Source organism: Taudactylus pleione, unplaced genomic scaffold, assembly GCF_031769625.1.
Source record: "Taudactylus pleione unplaced genomic scaffold, aTauple2 ptg000265l, whole genome shotgun sequence".
NCBI classification, from domain to species: Eukaryota; Metazoa; Chordata; class Amphibia; order Anura; family Myobatrachidae; genus Taudactylus; species Taudactylus pleione.
In genome coordinates this window covers 7,629,855-7,647,790 of record NW_028284667.1, presented here as the reverse complement: position 1 = coordinate 7,647,790, position 17,936 = coordinate 7,629,855, and the positions used below count along the sequence as shown (strand labels likewise).

At 42.2% G+C, this 17,936-nt stretch overlaps 1 protein-coding gene across 8 annotated transcripts in view; it reads right to left on the bottom strand.

Moving 5' to 3' along the window:
- ABI3BP (ABI family member 3 binding protein) overlaps nt 1-17,936 on the bottom strand; it is a 515,514-nt gene that overhangs the window by 268,409 nt on the left and 229,169 nt on the right. The gene's annotated exons all lie outside the window — the stretch shown is intronic.

Here is a 17,936-nt window from a genome sequence, read left to right as displayed (position 1 = left end):
TATATATATCTTAATATATAAAAACAAATGCCCTGACTCACTGACTCATCAGCGCCCAGCCCAAACCCCTGGATCTAGAAACATGAAATTTGGTTTGTATATTCCCTCCATGCCCTTCTACTCCACGGGAGGTTTTGGTCCTCACTGAGCTTTCCTTAGGACACCTGCATTACGGTTTGACAGGTGTACCGCTCCACTCAAACTCCCCACCTTGAAATTCTACTCCAAGGGGGTGAAAAGGGGTAAAAATGTTTCCTCTCTCTGTGCAATTTCCTGACTGACTCATCAATGCCCATCCCAAACCTGTGCACCGAGAAACATGAAATTTGGTGAGTACATTTCTTCCATAACCTAAGCACCCACTAAGAAGGGATTTTTTTTCTAAATACGACTCCTAAGGGGGTGAAAAGGGGTAAAAATGTCCCCCCTCCCGTGTGCAATTTACTGACTGACTGACTCAGCAATGCCCATCCCAAACCTCTGGACCAAGAAACATGAAATTTGGTGAGTATATTCCTTTCATGACCTAAACACCCACTAAGCAGGGATTTGTCGAAATTCGACTTATAACACATTTCCCTCCCTCGCCCGTATTGTGACATATTCGACATTCCCCTCCCTCACCTGTGTAGAAATACAATCCCTCCCTTACACCTGTAGTAACACATTACCCTCACTCATACCTGTAGTAACTTATTCCCCTCCCTCACTTCTGGAGTAACACATTACCCTTGCTCACACCTGTTGTAATACATTCCCCTCCTTTGCTCGTGTTGTAACACATTCCCTTCCCTCACCCCATAGTAACACATTTGACATTCCCCTCCCATACCTGTGTAGTAACATATTCCCTTCCCTCAAAATTCAAATAGAGGAGGCACACCAACTGCCAGTAATGTTTGGCAGCACTTGGGACGACAGTTGGTGTTTAAATTCTGAAGTGTGCTGCAGCCATGATTAGACAGTCCGTCAGGACATTGCACAGAGGGAGGAAACATTTTAGTCCTTTTCACCCTCTTATGAGTCGAATTTTAAAAAATCCCCTCATAGGGCTGTATTCAATTAGTTTCGCACCCATAATAGTTTTCTGCCTGCCACACTTATCGCCTACATTGCGTGTTTTGTACGTGAAAACTTTTCGTGTGCGCCCCCGCTATTCGCCATATTCAATTCCAAAGGACGCGAAAACACATCCCGGCGAAACTAAAACATGCGAAAAGTGCTGTCAGTTTTAGGGAAATCAGCCTGACATCCCCCCAAAAGATGCACTAACATTGGGGAACAGTATAGATGTCCCCGATTAGCCCCCCTGGAGCTATTTGGTGTACTTGAGTGCATTCTATTGCCTCTATATAGCGTCTTTGCTTAAGTGGTGAAGAACAGCATTTAGCAATTTTTTTTTGGAGGAAATAACTATTCCCAGCAAATTTGGGGTATTTGAAAATGGGTGCAAGCATGGCTAAAAATTGCTAAAGTCTTAAAAAGCGTTAAAAACGCACACCTTCAGCAAGCACCTACAATAAAAAAAACACCTCCCCCATGCTTGCAGACCCCCCAAAGTCTATTTCGTTAGCTTTTTTAAGTTTGTACCCCAACTTTGAACTTTTTTGCTCAAAGTAATGTTCCTCTTTTTTTGGCATTTTTTTGATGCACTTATCCTTTGGGGGGGGGGGGGGGGTGTCCAAAGGGTGCAGAGTGGTTTCCGCACCTTTGCACTCCAAAACCACAATTCTGCACTTTTTTCCGCTGAGTATTCATAAGCAAAACTTTTTTGCTTGTTACATTGCATTGACTTTCCGCGTACGTGAAAAAACTTTGCAATTGAACACGGTGAATAGTTTCCGCCTGGCGAAAAGACGCAATTGGTGATACTTTTTCGCCGATCACGGCTTTTCGCACCTACTTGAATACGGCCCTTAGTGGGCACCTACGTCATGGGAGGAATATACAGTACTACACGGTTTTCATATTTCTAGGTCAGGGGATTGGGCTTGGCGTTGATGAGACAGTGAGTGAGTCAGTCAGTCAGTCAGTGAGTCAGGACATTTGATCTTTTATATATATATATAAATATATCAGTGTTCGCAAATACGCGCTATAGTGCGTATTTTACCCACTTTTGAGGACCGGGGACTCACTTTTCAAAAATGGGTGGGTCCCCGGGGACGCTCTCCGCAGCAGACAATCCCTTGCCACAGTGATGTGACTGACAGGGACGGGCAGGGATGGGAGGCAGAGGGGAATATGCTTCCAGGGCTGGACTTGGAGTTGAACCTGTAACTATCGGTAGTTGCAGGAGTGGGCGGGATGCTGCACGTCTGTCGCGGACCGCGGGGAGGAATTCTCACCCGCCACATTCAATGAAGCTTCTCCCTTCTCTGTATGTCCGGTCCTCCCTGCAGCACTGTCAGCAGTGGGGAGGAAAGTGCGGCGTGCAGCACAGTGGTTTGGACAAGAGAATAGCTACGCTGCGGGGAGCTGCACCACAGCCGGCATCGGGAAGCAGAGTGACCGTGCCACGAGGGGCTGCATTACCCCTGGCGCTAGGGAGTAGTGACCACCAGGGAGCTGCGCAGAAGAGAGAGACTGCGCTGCCGAGGGCAGTAGGGGCGAGTAACCGTGGGATCTGCAGGGGGAAGGTTTCAGCTGATGGCCCCCGGCATTCGTTGAAGTCCTGCGAGCTGGGACTTACTGACTGCTGCAGCCAGGAGCATGGGAGAGGGATGCAGTGACAGATGCCCTATCTCCAACAACTCACTAGTGGCGGAGGGACGAGTGCTGGGGGAGCGATCCCCCTGCTTGACAGTCAGCACTAAACTGATTTTTGTGCACTCACTGACTTTATTCTGCACATGTGCCAGTCCCAGGTGCTCAGGGGGCCTGCTGCTGGACGTGACCATGGAGTCTCGCTTGGGGCACCCATAGAGGATGTCAGGGGGTATCTGGCTGACTGCCTCCCATACACAGGAAGTCAGGTTGAACTACAACAAGATCATGCACCCAGCTCCCTGCAAGTTCCGGTGTCGTGCAACACTGGGACATCACAGAGGGCCAAGAAACTCGGAGAAGGGCCTTTTCAGGACTTAACAGCATTCCCTACTTCGGTGCCTACTGCAGTGGTCTGTGCCAGTAGCCAAGGTCAGAGCTGTGCAGATTTTTTTTCCCTTGGGAGGGGAAAGGGCTAGCTATTAACACCTATGTTTTAGGGGGGTTAGGGTTCCGGTTGGACCTCCCCTTGGTGTACGCTGAATAGATCTTTGACCCGGGAAGCCTGTTCTGAGACTTCCACTGGATGGATTTGGCCGAAAACTTCATAGAGTGGTAACATTGGATCCCAGAAGACATACTAGGTGGTTGAGGTCCTGGTTGGACCTCCTATTGGTGTACTCTGGGCAGAACTTTGATCTGGGGACACTGGGCAGAGTTCTGACCCGGGGAGCCTGTTCTGGGCCTTTCACTGGATGTATTTGGATGAAAACTTCACAAAGGGGTGGCAATTAGTCTGGGATGCCCAATGGAGTGGTTGTGGTCCTGGTTGGACATCACGGCAGGGTAAGTTAATCTCAATTAGTTGAGGCATTACGTCATAGTTTAATTAGGCCTGCTGTATAATATTTAACTTACTGGCTTTTGTTATGACTAATTTGCCGGTAACAGTCTGACAACACATTTGTCTCTCCTCTGGGAGTTGATGCCCTATGTACAATTGTGTATCACATCCAATGATACTTTGATAGAAATGAACAAATCACTTTTTATGAAAAAGCATGAAAAATGACAAAGCTTCAAAAAAAATAATAATTTTTTTGGAAATTTGTAATAAATGTAAAGTAGGTACACTTATTTTTAGCAGACGGTGAAACGTGAATATTTAAATGTCCATGTTATTTATATAATACCCCACAAGAAAAGTGCTTTTGATGGACTATTGGATGTGAGGAAAGCCTTATATCTTGGAATTATCCCCCCTTTTTAAACTCTATTAAGGTGTAAGTGTTTTTCTCAGTAATCATCTTTTTTTGCAGTAAGGAGGCATTTGTCTCACTGTGTCTCTCATTAAGAAAAGTAAATATACCCCTACAAAATTGCAAAATCAACAATCCATCACAAGTAACCTAGCAAAATAAAATTACATTTTTAATTGTCTAAACAATTGTTTGAAAGCATCCATGATTATTGTATGAAGGCATTTCAGAATCTATGAAGATGAATCTGATAATGATATTTTGATTTGGCCTGAAGGTACCTGCCATGTAAGTTGTGATTTGTATTTCTTGACAAGATGGCATGTTCAAACACTAATAATCTCTACTGATCATTCAGACAATATACACAATACATTCAATGTTGGTTTAAAACATGCATGAAGGCATGCTGATTACATAGACTCTCTGATCAATTTAATAAGTCTGTGATTACAAGAAAACAAATCTTTTGGAAGTCAGGAATGCTTCATGTCTGCCACATATCATCCAGATGTATTCAATAACAATAACATAGACATGTTTCCATAGCAACTAAACAACAGTCAGCCAGGACCCTAATGTTCACAGGTGTCACAAAAGGAAGTTTAAAAACTTGTATAGAAATGCAATATATAGGTACATTATTAATGACATTTTGCAGGCAAACCCCAAAAATAATTTAGTGGCTTGTAAAACCACCCCCACTAACTAAATAGTAAAACTATCATATTGGTTATTACAATGAAGTTATACAATATAATGCAGGATTACAAAACATTATATGATACAGTCACTCTAAAAAAATATACAAAAAAATGACCATTTTAAGTAACTTCAGCAGCCAGGGTAAATGCAAAAGTTGACAAGGCAGGGGGGGGGGGGGATTCCAGCCTTGTCCTACATATATTACAAATATTCCCAGTCTATGGGGGAGATTCATTTAAGAAGAAAGTCCTGAGCTTCCGGTGGGCGGACCTTGAAGATGGCCGCATTTTAGAGAGCTCTCGCTCCCGTTCTATACAGGCGCAGATCTACCACCCACAGCGCCGGGAGCAGTGACGCGCGGACATCGGCGCGAACACAGGAGATAGCGGTGGGTGAGCGGAGGCTATTCCCAGCTCCCCACCATCACAATAACCCCGGAGTTTAGGTGCAGTCCATAGCACCACTAATCGCGGCCGCCATTTTGGATCTGGCTGGACCGCGCAGCTACCTCCCCAGTCACCTCTTCCCCTCAAGTGTACTATCGGAGGGGTCACCTACTTTCCTGCCTCTCTAGCTTCACTGGTCCCCTGTGATACAAGTGGTAAATAAATGCTGTGTGGGCAGTGCAGTGTATTAACCCACGGCCGCCATCTTGGGATTGGCAGGGCTCTGTAGCTGCTGTTCCTGTACCACAATTCTACACAGAGACACATCTGAGAGTTTCTCTGGATCTCCAAAGGCACTATATCTATATCAGCTCTCCCTGCTGGTCAGGATTATTCCGTTTTTGTTTTGTTCTTTGGCATATTGAATATAATCAATTTTCCTAGCAAAGTCCATTATCTGAAATTTATATATGGATAAACACGTGACCAAAATACAAAAGGGTGGTAAGGGAGGTCCATGTGCTAGAGGCAGAGAGACCAGAACCACAGCATCTACCACCTCTAGTCCTCCTGCTTCCCCGGCTGGGGATGATATCATGGATGGCGTGTCTGATCCTTCCAAATTCAGTGCCGCGTCGGTGGCCAAAGCACAGGAAATCTCGGATCTTCTCTCACCATTGCTTGATAAAAAGTTGGCTGGTCTGAAAGAGGCGATAGATTCGGCTGTGACGCAGCTTCGCGAGCATAGTGTGCGGTTTGATGAAGCAGAACAACGCATTTCAAATCTTGAAGATGATCTTACTACGGCCAAATCGGTAATTGAAACACAGGAAGCTTCCATTGTCACCATGCAGGAAAAGTTGGAAGATTTGGAGAATCGCAACCGCCGCAATAATCTACGTCTGATTGGCTTACCGGAATCTGTCAAACAGCGGGAACTTATGGACTTAGTTTCCACATGGCTTCCTCAGGAGTTGGGTTGCGGCTCTACATCAGGTCCTATATTGATCGAACGTGCACACAGGATTGGTCCGGATCGTCAAGCAGATCGCCGCAGACCTAGACCTGTCATCTTCAGGTTCCTTAATTACATGGATAAAGTCAGACTGATGGAGGCTTATCGTAAATCTCAAAATGTATCCTATAAAGGGGACAGGTTGCTTCTCTTTCAAGATTTTTCTTATCAAGTGGCAATGAAACGAAGAGAATTTTCACCGATATGCAAGTCGCTTTTTGATGCTGGAATCAGATTTGCCCTACTCTACCCAGATAAGCTTAGAGTACAACATGATGGCAAACAGTATTTCTTTGATTCGGTGTCCCCGGCAAAGACATTTGTTACTTCTCTTTCAAAATCTAACGTACCCTCATCTGTCGATGAACATTGAGTTAATGCTTAAATCGCAAGTATTATATTACTCACATATGCCTCATTATGTCATTAATATTTGTTAATGAGAAATTGATTCTCATCTGTTTTTGCATATTATGTGTAATTCTTACTGTTTTTCTGGAAAACTCTGTTTCCTCTAAATTGTTCTTTTTTTATTATTTGTTTTGATTTTTTTTTTTTTCTCATATTTGCAATATAGTTACTGGTTATTATTGGCCACAATGGCCTTATGTTTGGGTTCAAAGAAAAACACAAAATGGTAGGACTATATCATTTTGGTGTATATGTGTTTGGTTAAATGTAGTGATAATGGGATTGAGAGACCGCGCGTTTATAGTAACAATGGCGTCCCTACTCGCTGGGACATGGGATGCTATGTTTAACGAATTTCAACAAATTAATATTTTCATGAAACAAGGTATTGTTGATAACTTGAATTCCTTGGGTACACCTGTTAATTATAAGGATCGTATAAAATTCCTCACTTGGAACGTAGAGGGTCTTAACACACCGCTCAAACGGCGGAAGGTATTACAACATCTACAGAGGCTCAAACCAGATGTGGCTGTGCTTCAGGAAACGCACTGGAGGGAGGGGGATCCAAATACGTTAAGGAGTAATTGGTTGAATGAGTACATAGCAGCTTCATATACCTCTAAACGAAGAGGTGTGGTTCTTCTTTTACGCAAGTCCCTTAACTACACTATACTTGATAAACTGTGTGACCCTGAGGGTAGATTTCTATTTGTTAAAATACAATTGGAGGGGGTTTTGTATACTATTGTCACCATATATGCACCAACTGGTCCTAACAGTGTTTTTTTTACAGATTTACATGTTCAAATACAGGATTGGGCCGAAGGGACCATTATTTTAGGGGGGGATTTCAATACTACTCTCAACCCACTATTAGACAGATCAGGTGATGGGGGAAGGGGCACTATATGTAAGGCGTTAGATTTTCTTATATCTTCTCTTCAACTCTCTGATCCCTGGAGGTATCAACACCCCGTGGAGCGTGATTATACGTTTTACTCACACCCACATCACACATCCTCCAGGATTGATTATTGGCTTCTTCCCACAAATCTCCTTCCTAAAGTTTATGATGCTAAAGTAGAAAATATAGCTATCTCTGACCACGCTCCAACATGGTTCTCCTTATCCCTTCCTACACCAAAACCTTCCTCCTTTAATTGGAGATTTCCCTCCTATCTATATAATTGCCCTGATTTTAAGCTATATTTGGAACAACAATACGGGAATTATGTCAATGATAATAATCAACATATTGAAGATATCAATTTATTTTGGGCTGCATCTAAGCCGGTTTTGTGTGGCTCGATCATAGCTTATGTTGCTGGAAAACGTAAGAAACTCTCCCAAAAATTTCAAGCTATTAGTACAGCTCTTTCTACATCTTATACAAATTTATTAAGGTTTAATACCCCAGAAACTCGTCAGATTTATATTGATACTAAAAATTTATATGACACACTGTGTACAGAAAAAGCCCAATGTTCTTTAGATTACCAGAAACATCGTTATTTTAAGTGGGGAAATAGGGCAGGGAAACTGTTGGCCAATGTGGTTAGAAATCAGCATCCTCAGGTTAACATTTAAAAAATTGTCTCGGAATCTCATGTTTTTACCTCCACTTCTGATATAACAAATTCCTTTTTGGAATACTTTAGAAACTTATACATTGCACCACCAGATAACCAAAGTTTAGGTATGGAATTTTTAAAGTCGGCAGGTTCCCCTATATTAACTGAGGAGGAACAGGAGATACTGACTGATTTAATTTCTGAGCAAGAAATCTTGGCGGCTATTGGACATTCAGCAATTGGTAAAGCTCCGGGCCCTGATGGGCTTAGTGCAGAATATTATAAATTATTATCTCCATCTCTTACTCCTCATTTGTTAAAATTGTTTAATTCTATTCTCTGTGGCACAGCGGCTCCATTTTCTTTTAATGAAGCGCGTATAATAATGTTACCGAAACCGGGCAAAGATCCAACATTAGTACAGTCTTACCGTCCCATATCTTTATTAAATCAGGATTTAAAGTTATTATCCTCCATTATGGCACAAAGATTACAGATGTTTTTACCCAAGTTACTCCATACATCACAATCTGGCTTTGTAAAGAATAATCTTCAGTACATAACATTCGTCAGGTAATAGCAGCCATAACGCAATCACTACAAATCTCAGAGGATAAGTCTCTTTTGGTCAGTTGTGATGCTGATAAAGCATTTGACCGTGTGTCCTGGACACATTTGTTACGCGTCTTTCATTTTCAAAATTTTGGTCCAAGTTTTATACGATTTTTTAAGTCACTATATAATACCCCCACAGCATCTCTCACCATTAATGGTTTAAATACGGAGAACTTTCAATTATATCGCGGTACAAGACAAGGGTGCCCTTTATCTCCCCTACTTTTTAATTTAGCGTTGGATCCCCTTATCCGACATTTTTATTTGCAGACCGAATGGAAAGGGATTCGAATTGGAAATCAAATATTAAAAGTGTCAGCATACGCTGATGACTTGCTATTGTATTTTGCTAATCCACAAGCTGCTTTCCCAGGTTTTATGCAACTCTTAAATGATTTTTAAATTATGTCAGGATTTGTGATAAATAAGTCTAAGACAGAAGCTTTAGCCCTACACGATGGTGTAATTTTCCTGCTGTAATATCCTGTATTATTGCTGACTTTCAGGCCTGGAAACACTTGCCACTGTCTTACATAGGTAGATGCCACTTAATAAAAATGATCTCTTTTCCTAGGTTGCTATACCCAATACAAATGTTACCCTTACTTTTAAGAGATTCAGATCTAAAGTTATTGAATAAAGCTATGAGCAAGTTTATTTGGGCGGATAAGAAACCAAGAATATCTTTATTCAAATGAAGTCAATCCACACAATTGGGAGGTATTAACCTTCCCTGTATAAAAAGCTATAATCTAGCTGCAAACTACCGTTATGCAGTTGATTGGTTACAGAATTCTGAAGAGTTCGCTAATACTGGCTTGGAACAAGCCTTATGTCCTGACATTACACTCTCTAGCCTACTACATATGAGACCCACAGATTTTCCTTTCTCGGTTACTAATAATTTGTTGTTAACCACTACGTGCACAGCCTGGCGTCTATCTAGACGCAAGATGGGTATATCAACATATAACACTATTTTTTTACCCATATATCATAATACAAGGTCTCAAGGATTCTCTGCTTTACATCATACTTTAGTGCGTTTTTGGGGTTCAGGGGGTCCGAGATTGGTTTATCAAGTTTTGGATGGACAGACACTTAAAATTCTTACATATGAAAAATTACAAGAAACATTTCATCAGATAAATATTCCTTTATTTACATATTACCAACTTAGAAGTTATGTGACTAACACTCTCTCCAAACTAACAGATTCTGACAAGACACATACATTAGATAGAGTGTTGAGTAGTTGTTCAGGAAGAAGTTGCTCTACCTCATATTTGTATTCTCAAATTAAACGGAAGATTGATTTTCCTGACATTCCACTTAATGATATTCTTCAAGCTTTTATTCGTCTAAATAAAATACTTATTTCCGCTTCTTACACAGAAATGCATTATAAACTGCTACATCGCGCTTACTACACACCCAAGTTGCGTTTTTTGATGGGGGTCTCCAATGATTCTAAATGTTTCAAATGTCAAGCTTTAGAAGCAGATCTTTATCATTGTATGTGGAATTGTCCTGAAGTAAAAAAATTTTGGCTTATAATTCATACTTACATTAAAGATGTTTTGGGTATAACTATCAATATCTCTCCCGAATGGGCCCTATGGGACATATACCTTGACCAAAATTTACCTAAACCACCACTGGGTCATCGAATTTTGTTAGCTAAAATTGCAGCAGCAGGAAAGAAGACAATCCTGTCTCAGTGGATATCCACAGATACCTTGACATTACCTTTGTTAATACCCCGTATTTCCTATTTGTTCCATATGGACTGGCTTGAAATGTCAATTAACAAGGAAAAAAAGGTTAAAAAGTTTTTCGAGATACGGTTACCATATGTTTGTGCGTTACCTTCTGTGACAAAAGATAACTTACGCCAAGCAGTGAAGTTAACTGCTTGGTACAACCTAGAAGTTATTTCAACAGGATGCTCACCCTTCTAAAGTGGTAATTTGGTTGACCTATGGTGTTTATTGGAGATACGTGCGGTTCTCTCAATCCGTCTGTTTCTGACAGCTTGTATATATATATGTTTCATGGTAAATATAAAATGTATTTGTTTATACATTTGACTGTGATACATTGTCTATTATGTATGTTTTATTAATGTATACAGTTTACCAATAAAATATTTTGAAAAAAAAAAAGAAGAAAGTCCTGAAAGAATGTACAACCATTAAGATCACTTTTTTTTTGCTTCCAGCCAATCAAACAAACATAAGCAATGTTTACCGTACCAGAATATCCAGAAATGTGTGTAGTGGGACCGCACACTTACATTAATCTGCAACTATATAAACAGGTTGGGGCTGATATGCCGACGGTGACAATCCCGACAGTCACAAGCCCAGCAGCGGAATCCCAATGTTCAAAATCCTGACAGATTTTGGTAAGTATTCTAACCCTAACCCACAACTCCCGCAGCCTAACCCTAACCATCCCCTCCTGCAGCCTAACCGTAACTCTTCCTCTAGTGCATAGCCGTAACTCTTCCCCTAATGCCTACCCTAACGCTAACAATCACCTTTAGGGTGCTTTGAGATTTTGACAGTCGGGATTCTGGTGTCACTATTGTGACCGTTGGGATGGTTACCGCCGGGATCTTGACTACCTCATGTAAATACATACTATACAGTATATATATATAAGAGGATGCGTTTGGTATCCCGACATGTGGGCTGCCGGCACTTAGAATGCTGGCGGCGGAATCCCGACACGTCAGAATCCCGGCGCCGGCATCCTGAAGGTAAGTAGCGAGCTTAGGGGGAGGGTTAGGGTAAGGGGTTAGGCACTAGGGGGAGGGTTAGGTTTAGGCACTAGGGAGGGGGAGGTTAGGTTTAGGCACTAGGGGGAGGTTAAGGTTGGGCAGCGGGGAGTGAGGGTTAGGATACTTACCTTTCCACGTCGGGATTGTAACCTGGTCGGGATGCCGGCGTCGGGATTCTGACCACCAGGATCCAGAGTGCTGGCATCCCGTCCCCAACCATTTAAAGAGGTATATATTTAAAAATATATATCTAATCCGAAAGACTATATATCTATGGAGAGTCAGTGCAATGGTTTTTTTAAAGCCTTTCTAGTCTAGAAGAAGATTCTTTAACCCATCTGCATGTGCCTTTGCAGAATGTTTAGCTTTGGTTTCATACTATACAAATTATGGGAAAACTGTGACCACTCATCAAATTAGAATTACGCGATGCCGCCGGTCTAAATCCCCACTCCTCCTGCCCGACAAGGGACTTAAGATAGGCGTCGAAATGCTGACGCCTATCTTAATCCCGACACCGAAAGACCGACCCCCGCCATCCCGATCGTCCTCTGACAGGTAAGTAGAACACTTAGCCAGGGGATGGGGGGGTTAGGTTTAGGGACCCCCGGGGGGATTTAGGGATAGGCACCCCCCCAGGGAAGGTTAGGGTTAGGCTAGGGGAAGGGTGGTTAGGCACTAGGGGGGGAGGTTAGGGTTAGACAACCCCCGGGAGGTTTAGGGTGCGGGGAGGGGGGTTAGATTTAGGCACCCCTGGGGGGAGGTTAGGGTTAGGCACTAAGGGGGGAGGTTAGGATTAGGCACCCGTAAAGAAGGGTTAGGGGGGGAGAGGGGAGGGTTCGGTTACGTTCCTTTCCCTATCAGAATTTCGACCCGTTGGGCTGCTGCTGTCAGTATTTGATCCGGTATCTAAACAGCCGCCGACATTACATTCCGATTCCGCATAAAGCATTGCATATTCAATATGAAACTAATGTTTGATATTAATGTAATAAATACAATTTTACTCGACGCTGAAAATAATGTCATATTTATATACAAAAAGACTAACTACAATGTAACAATGCTCTATTTGGGACTTGTGTGGGAGTCAGTGGTGATAAGGAGGCACAATCATGGGCTTGTTCCTCACTGTCACATGCACCATGCTCGTGTCTTACGCGGGAAGAATACAGTACTCCTCCTTCTGTACACCATTTACCTCTTACTATAAGAGGTTCTATTTGCATATTTAGAACATAAGAAAATAAATCTAAAATACTATTATTAATTAATAAATGCAAAAGTTTGAATATTATAAAGCAAAATAATACCACTGAAATAACTTTATTGTGTATGCTAAATCTGTTCTATTCTCATGGGACAAACTGCTGTGGTATGAAAAGTTGACATTTAGAAAGTCAACCAGGACATTATAGACATGTAAAACGTCAACACTCACAAATGTCAAAATAGCAACATGTTCATAATGTTGACATTTAACGTGTCAACACCAGAATGTCAACATGCAGTTTTTTGCTTATTTTAGACTAACCCTAACACGAAAATGTACTGTTGACAATCTGGTGTCAACATGGTGAATGTCGACACTATGGACATGTCGACATTTGGACCGTGTCAACATTTTACATGCCGACCTAATGTCCATGTTGACATTTTGACTACCGGCAATAAAAACCTGTCGACATTCCGAATGTCAACATTTTGACTGGAACCAATTAAAAGTGGATGGAAATTCTCTAACTTATTACATTGCAATAAAAATGGATAGGATGGAGAATGTACAGGCTCTATATTTATAATTGGTGATAGTATCGCCTAGAAATGCTAAATTTTTATCGCTGCAGAGCTAAGATTTGATTTTCCAAGAATATTTCACTAAAAACCCCTTCAGTTATAGCTGTCTTCAACAGGTAATCATAATTCTGTATACCAAACTATACCCTCTCCTTCTGCCTGTTCCCATCTTGCCCAGCTCCTCAATCTCTCCCTCTCATCTGGCACTGTCCCTTCTGCATTCAAGCATGCACTTGTCTCCCCCATTCTTAAAAAATCTACCCTTGATCCTAACACACTCTACAACTATCGACCCATCTCTCTCCTCCCTTTTGCTTCCAAACTCCTTGAGCGTATTGTTTACAACCGCCTTACAGCCTTTCTTTCCTCCCACTCCCTACTTGATTAATTTCAATCTGGCTTCCGTTCTCTCTCCACTCCACTGAAACTGTCCTCACGAAAGTCAGCAATGACCTCCTTGCTGCCAAATCCAAGGGCCACTACTCCCTGCTCATTCTCCTTGAACTTTCTGCTGCTTTTGACACTGTGGACCACCATCTCCTCCTGCAAATCCTTCACTCTCTTGGTCTATGTGACAATGCCCTCTCCTGGATATCCTCCTACCTATCTAACCATTCCTTCTCTGTCTCCTCTCCTCTCATGGCTCCTCTTCCCCCCACTTCCACGTTCCCCAAGGTTCAGTTTTTGGACCTCTTCTATTCAACCTCTATACATCCTCTTTAGGTGAACTCATCACCTCTTTTGACCTCCAATATCATCTCTATGCTGATGATACTCATATCTACCTTTCCTCCACTGACCTCTCCCCCTCTCTCCTCACCCGCATCTCCAACTGTCACTCTGTTATCTCTTCCTGGATGTCCCAGCGCTTTACACTTAACATGTCTTTTTTTTTAAAATTGAGTATTCTTTATTGAATTTTTGAACAAACACCCAACAACAAATATAAAATGCAGAATATTTGAATTTAAGGCAGATGTGAAAACACATAAAACATACGTTGGGGAGAAACATATAGTAATGTACACAAGAATAGAATATGATACATAAATATCAGGATATGTTGAGTACTCTGTAACCTAAAATTTTAAACAAAAATTACTTGAAGGCGCCATTCAATCCAGTGAGTCCGGAGATAAGAGAAATACAGTATATAATCCTTGATTCTCCCCCTTAAATAATACAGATACCCTAGCACTACAAAACTTAATATAAGGATCCCATACCAAAGGAACAGGGAATATCATAATAAAAAGCATCCACATCTATCCAAATATCAAAAAAAACATACATACGGTACCAGTCAAAAGTTTGGACACACCTTCTCATTCAATGGTTTTTGTTTATTTAAATTATTTTCAACATAATAGATTGATACTGAAGACATCAAAACTATGAAAGAACACATATGGAATTATGTTGTAAACAAAAAAGTGTTAAACAAATCAAAATATGTTTTATATTTTAGATTCCTCAAAGTAGCCCCCTTTTGCTTGGATGACAGCTTTGCACACTCTCGGCATCCTCTCAATCAGCTTCATGAGGTAGTCTCCTGGAATGGTTTTGAATTAACAGGTGTGCCTTGTCAAGAGTCAACCCGTTGAATGACTTGCCTTCTTAATGTGTTTGAGACCATCAGTTGTGTTGTGCAGAGGTAGGGTTAGTACACAGTGGACACTACTATTTGACTACTGTTGTAATCCATATTATGGCACCAACCACTCAACTCAGTAAAGAGAAACAACAGTCCATCATTACTTTAAGACATGAAGGTCAGTCGATACGGAAAACTTCAAGAACTTTGAATGTATCCTCTAGTGCAGTTAAAAAACAATAAAACGCTATGATGAAACTGGCTCTCATGAGGACCGTCCCAGGAAAGGAAGACCAAGAGTTACCTCTGCTGCAGAGAATAAGTTTAGAGTTACCAGCCTCAGAAACCGCTACTTAACAGCACCTCAGATTAGAGACCACATAAAGTCTTCACAGAGTTCAAGTAGCAGACAAATCTCAACATCAACTGTTCAGAGGAGACTGCGTGAATCAGGCCTTCATGGTCGTATTGCTGTGAAGAAGCCACTACTGAGGTGAACAACAAGAAGAACGAATTCTTTGGGCCAAGAAACACAAGGAATGGACATTAGACCAGTGGAAATCTGTACTTTGGTCTGATGAGTCCAAATTTGAGATATTTGGTTCCAACCACCGTGTCTTTGTGAGACGCAGAGAAGGTGGGCAGATGGTTTCTGCATGTTTTGTTCCCACTGTGAAGCATGGAGGAGGTGTGGGGGTGCTTTGGTGGTGACACTGTTGGTGATTTATTCAAAATTCAAGGCACACTTAACCAGCATGACTACCACAGCATTCTGCAGCGCCATGCCATCCCATCTGGTTTGCGTTACTGGGACCATCATTTTGTTTTTCAACAAGACAATGACCCCAAACACACCTCCAGGCTATGTAAGGGCTACTTGACCAAGAAGGAAAGAGATGGAGTGATGCGTCAGATGACCTGGCCTCCACAATCACCTAAACCGAATTGAGCTGGTTTGGGATGAGTTGGACCGCAGAGTGAAGGAAAAACAGCCAACAAGTGCTTAGCACCTCTGGGAACTCCTTCAAGACTGTTCCAGGAGACTACCTCATGAAGCTGACTGAGAGAATGCCAAGAGTATGCAAAGCTGTCATCTAAGCAAAAGGGGGCTACTTTGAGTAATTTAAAATATAAAACATATTTTGATTTGTTTAACACTTTTTTGTTTACAACATAATTCCATATGTGTTCTTACATAGTTTTGATGTCTTCAGTATTAATCTACTATGTTGAAAATAATTTAAATAAACAAAAACCATTGAATGAGAAGGTGTGTCCAAACTTTTGACTGGTACTGTATACCCCAAAGTAAATAAATATAAATCAAACCTTCCCATAATCCCCCACCCTGTATGGCCTAACCCCAACCCAGGCATACTTGGATCCCTTAAAAGAGAAAATACCCTAACTATCCCCTTAAACTAACTAACACTAATCCAAACCAATACCAAAGACAAAATAATACCCCCTACTAAAATAAGGATACTAAAACCACATTATTAACAGAGGCAATAAACTAATGACCATAAGCATGGTCTAACTATCCGGCCTAAACAGATATATAATTACTCCCATACATAAATACATAACAGGATACAGAACCAACACAGCAGATAAATCAGGATATACAGGTATAGACCTAAGCAACAAATTCAACAACATTGAATATATATCAATGACAATTATTAACAGGGCAACACACATAAAAGCATCAGTAGTGAGACAATATATTCTGAAATATTAATCGGGCCAAGCCTCAGCCTCTTGTTAAGAAATATATAATAGAAAAGTCTCCGCATGGAACACCTGGGAACACCTAGAAAAGTCCATACAATACTGAAGTGAAAAGTCCGAAAATGTTGTCATAGCCGATAGGAAAAATATGAGATATGGTAAGAACTTACCCTTGTTATCTCTATTTCTACGAAGTCCATAGGGTTCCACAGGATACCTTGTGGTATAGGTGTGACGTCAGTCGCCGGGCACCATAGAGTTAAGCTTTTCAGCCTCCCAGGATGCACTAGGGTCCCCCTCCTATACCCCGCCCCCGAGCCAAGGCACCTCAGTTAGTTATCAAGCCATAGGCCGGAGGAGGAGAAGGAAGAGAGAGAAAAAAGATCTGGACACATACAAGAATCACATTCTCACCAGAGGGAGACGGAAAACCGGTGACCAGAGCAAAGTCCATCTGCAGCACAGGTGCGACAGGGCGGGAGTCCTGTGGAACCCTATGGACTTCGTAGAAATAGAGATAACAAGGGTAAGTTCTTACCATATCTCATATTTTCTACTTCAGGGTCCATAGGGTATCCACAGGATACCTTGGGGATGTCCCAAAGCAGTATCCTTTAAGGGTGGGGATGCTCCTGTGCAGAAAGGAGAATCCGCCGCCCGAAGGAAGCATCCTGAGAGGCGAAGGTGTCAAACCTGTAATACCTCACGAAGGTATGGACAGAAGACCACGTAGCAGCCTTGCAGATCTGGACTGCAGAGGCACCACGTCGAGCTGCCCACGAAGGACCAACAGACCTAGTGGAATGAGCCTTCACAGAAGGAGGAACCGGCAGGCCTTCATGAAGATAAGCTTCAGAAATAGCCATACGGATCCAGGCTGCCAAAGTTTGCTTTGAAGCAGGCCAACCCTTTTTACGGAAGCCATAGAGGACAAACAAAGCGTCCGACTTCCTAAACGAAGAAGTGCAGTCAACATAAGTCCTTAAGGCCCGCACAACATCCAAAGAGGCCTCACCCACGGAAAGACCCGGTGAGTTAAAGGCCGGAACAACGATTTCCTCGGGCCGAGTGCGGAGCACTGCCCTGTTCCCATGAAAAACCAAGAAAGGGGGTTTACAAGAAAGAGCCCCTAAATCAGAAACACGTCTGGTCGAAGCAATAGCCAGAAGGAAAACAGTCTTAGCTGTTAGCCATTTAAGATCCACTGAGCCCAGTGGTTCAAACGGCGGTCCTTGGAGAGCCCTCAGGACCACAGCCAAATCCCAAGGCGCCACAGGTGGAACAAAGGGCGGCTGAATGCGGAGAACACCTTGCATAAAGGTGCGCACATCCGGAATTGTAGCAATCCTACGGTG